Genomic DNA, 4312 nt, shown 5'->3' on the forward strand with positions numbered 1-4312 from the left:
TTGAACACTTGGCCCTTGGAATGTCACACCTGGTAGAAATTCTTTGCCTGGGGAGCCTTGGTCAGCAGACAATTTAACAGTGTGATTTATGCTGAGGGTTTTGAACCATGTAGTACCCATTTGACCTCAGAAGGGGCTGTAGACTAGAGATTAACCACATGGGCAGTCAAACACAGAGTCCCAATATAAATTCTGAACATCAAGGCTTAGGTGAGCTTTCCAGGTTAACAACATTCCATGGATATTATCACACACTGTTGCTAAGAAAGTAATACTGTCCATGACTCCAGGGGGAGTTGACTGAAAGCTCCATGTGGTAGTTTCCTGGATTCTGCTGTATAATTTTCTTCCCTTGGCTGATTTTCATCTGTATCCTTTCCCTAAATGTATCCATAATTGTGAGTATAACAGGTTTCAATGAGCTCAGTGAATCTTTTAGTGAATTATCAAATGTGAAATGTGAGGGTAGTTTTGGGAACCCCCTCAACTTGCAATCGGTATCAGAAGTGAGGGTAGTCACTTCACCCCTCTCCCCAATTTTACAATGATGTTCAGAGAAAGAAGCAAATTATATACATATGTTCAATATGATACCGTTTATAAAATAGGTAAAGCAATGAAGGCCCTGCATCCCTTTGTTCAGGTTGTACATTGCACAATTTTCTAGAGCACTTCCTCCAGCATAGCCTTTGTACAGTGTTTCCCTAGACTCGTGCGAGCACCTGCTGCTCAAGTGAACAAGCAACTATCATAAACATTTTTAGTAACAACATAAAACATTCATGAGAATGATAACCCCCAGTGATAACTGGCTGCCTCTCTGGTGGGAAAAGATAGGAAAACAATCCAGAAGGCATTCACAGGGGATTCCACCTCCAGCTGTACTATTTTATTTCTTAGGCTCCATGGAGTTCATGGACATTCTTTACATGTATTATTCCTTATACATTTTCATAAGTATAAAGTATATCATTTTAAAAATGTATTTAAGCCTGGCCAGCTTGGCTCAGTTGTTGAGTATCAACCTATGAACCAGGATATTACCATTAGATTCCCATTCAGGGCACATGCCCAAGTGTTGCGGGCTTGACCCCCAGTAGGGGATGTGCAGGAGGCAGCCAATCAGTGATTCTCTCTCATCATTGATGTTTCTATCTCTCCCTCTCCTTTCTTCTCTGAAATCAATTTAAAAAAATATTTTTAAAATGCATATTTGCCTGGCTGGTGTGGCTCAGGGGTTGAGCATCAACCCAGGAACCAAGAGGTCACTGGATTAATTCCTGGTCAGGGCACATGCCTGGGTTGCAGGCTCGATCCCCGGCAAGGGCTGAGCAGGAGGCAACTGATCAATGATGTTCCTCTCTCATTGATGATTCTATCTCTCTATTCCTCTTCCTTCCTCCCTCTCAAAAAAATCAATTTTTTTTAAAGTGTATTTAAAGAACAAAATGAAAAAAATAATTTGGGGGGTGGGGAGGGAGGTCAGAGACAGAGATATAAGGAGAAAACTAGCAACGTACAATACCAGTGAAATCAAAAGAAGAGTTTTAAATAGGACACGATGTTCAACAGCACCACAAGGAGCTGAGGATGAAAAGAAGGGATTTATAGAGTCGGCAATTAGAGCATTTTGATCTTTCAAAGAAAAGTGTCAACATGCAGTGAGAGTGAAATCCCACTGCAAGAGGTTAAGGAGGGAGTAGGAAGTGATGAAGTGGAAATAATGTTCATGCCACTGGACATTCAGCAGTAAAAGAAAGGCTGTGGGACAGGAACTGTTGCAGCAAAGAATATGTTTAAAGTCAGGAGTCTGCTTTAGAGGAGGTTTCAAGATGGCGGTTGCTGGATAGCTGACCGGGAGCCAAGGAGAAGGCCCCTACGAAGGGAAAGAGGTTGAGAATCCTCCCCTCCCGGCTTCTCGCAGTCCCAGAGCCCAGCAGAAGTGTTTGGACATTTTTATGTTGATCCTGGTAGTTTTTTGTTTGTTTGGTTTTTTTTTAATAAACAAGTGAACCATATAGATTATCAACATGGGATGAAGAGCTACATCATCCACCAAAAGTGGAAAATTTATGCACCTCACAGACCAAGCCTGAAAAGAAGCCCAGAAGAGAGAATTAAAGAACAAAAAAATAGTGCATGATGGTACGAGTTGCAGTTTTGAAGATGAAGGATCCCAAACAAATTATCCGGGACAGGGAGAAATTGGATGAGATGGAGTTTAACCCAGTGCAACAGCCACAATTAAATGAGAAGGTGCTGAATGACAAGCATAAAAAGCTGCGTGAAACCTTTGAATGTATTCTAAGACTCTATGAAAAAGAGAATCCAGATATTTACAAAGAATTGAGAAAGCTAGAAGTAGATTATGAACAGAAAAGGGCTCAACTTAGCCAATATTTTGATGCTGTGAAGAATGCTCAGCATGTGGAAGTGGATAGTATTCCTTTGCCAGATATGCCTCATGCTCCTTCCAACAAACTGATCCAGGACATTCCACTTCCTGGTGCCCAGTCACCCTCCATCCTTAAGAGGACCTCAGCCTATGGACCTCCAACTAGGGCAGGTTCTATTCTTCCTCTTCTTGGGCATGGTGTTCCACATTTGCCTCCTGGTAGAAAACCTCCGGGGCCACCCCCTGGTCCACCTCCTCCTCAAGTCTTACAAATGTATGGCCATAAAGTGGGCTTTGCCCTGGATCTTCCCCCTCGCCGATGAGATGAAGACGTTATATAGTCCTGAACTTGCTCAACGGGGCCCTGATGATGATGTTTCCAGCACCAGTGAAGATGAGGGCTATCCTGAGGACATGGATCAAGATAAGCATAATGACAGTACTGATGACAGCGACACTGACAGATGGAGAAAGTGAAGGAGATGAATGTGTGCATTGTGATGATAACGAAAGAAATAACAATGAAGAAGAAAAAAATCAGGTCTGAGTGTATGATCTGCAGATATGCCTGGGAAATCAAGGAAGAAGAAGAAGAACATTAAGGAGCTGACTCCTCTTCAAGCCATGGTGCTTCAAATGGCAGGTCAGGAAATCCCTGAGGAGGGACGAGAAGTAGAGGAATTTTCAGAGAACGATGGTGAAGGTGATTCTGATGAGTCTGAAGCAGAAAAGCAGTCACAAAAGCAGCAGAAAGAGGACTCTCTTTCTGATGGCACATCTGCTTCTTCACAGCAGCAAGCTCCCCCACAGTCTGTTCCCCTGTCTTAGATATAAGTACCTCCCATGCCAAGACCACCTCCTCTTGGACCACCTCCTGCTCCACCTTTACGGCCACCTGGACCACCTATAGGCCTTCCTCCTGGATCACCTCCAGGAGCTCCTCCATTCCTGAGACCACCTGGAATGCCAGGATTCCGAGGGCCTTTATCCCGACGTTTACCTCCAGGTCCACAACCAGGCCGACCCCGTGGCCCTCCTCCAGGTCCACCTCCAGGTCTGCCTCCTGGCCCTCCTCTTCGGAGACCCCCTCCAAGGCTACCTCCCCCTGCACCTCCAGGTATTCTTCCACCTTGTCCTGGCATGATGTGCCCACCTTTGGTGCCTCCTTTCGAGCTGCCCCACCTGGGCTTTTCCCACCGGCTCCCTTGCCAAACGCAGGGGTTTTAAGCGCTCCACCCAACTTGATTCAGCGACCCAAGGAGGATGACACCAGTGCAGCCTCCACTGAGAAGAAAGACAGAGCAACCATCAGTGCCAAACCACAAATCAGGAATCCCAAGGCAGAGATTATTCGATTCATGCCCACGACACTGAGGGGCCGTCGGGAGGATAAAGGGGCTACTGCTGCTCCCCAAAGAAAGTCAGAGGATGATTCTGCTGTGCCTCTTGACAAAGCAGCCCCCAAATCTGGTCCCGTCTCAGTACAAACTAAGGATGATGTATATGAAGCTTTTATGAAAGAAATGGAAGGGCTGCTGTGACAACTTTTGATGCCCAAACACACGTCGGTTCACATCACTGGTTCGTGGAAAAAGAGGCTCTTAGGAAACTTGGGCAAAACAGCCACTTTTATTGTCAGGGTATTTTCTAATTTCAGTTGAAGGAATATCTTAAAGTTTAGCCTTTTTGGGATTCACTGCATACAAGAGAGGGTATTTGCTCAGGCTAGGCTGGTTACTGAAGCAGTTCCGCTGCAAACGTCCATTCCCTTTCATACCACCACTTTCACCCCATTTCTTCCCCTCTCCAGTCCTTTGGAACTTGTGATCTGGAGCATATTTGTTTTTGATTCTCTTGTGTGCTGTAAGCTCTGGAGTAGAGATTTATTGGGGGGGGGGGGGAGGGGAGGGCGCGGGA

At 45.3% G+C, this 4312-nt stretch overlaps 1 pseudogene across 1 annotated transcript; it reads left to right on the forward strand.

Moving 5' to 3' along the window:
* Positions 1 to 2214: 2214 nt before the first annotated feature.
* On the forward strand, positions 2215 to 3936 carry LOC308517301 (WW domain-binding protein 11-like; annotated as a pseudogene). Its single transcript has one exon. The product of its transcript is annotated as a WW domain-binding protein 11-like (transcript).
* Positions 3937 to 4312: the final 376 nt, after the last annotated feature.

This window comes from Myotis nattereri (genome assembly GCF_964212035.1).
Source record: "Myotis nattereri genome assembly, chromosome: 3".
NCBI lineage: Eukaryota > Metazoa > Chordata > Mammalia > Chiroptera > Vespertilionidae > Myotis > Myotis nattereri.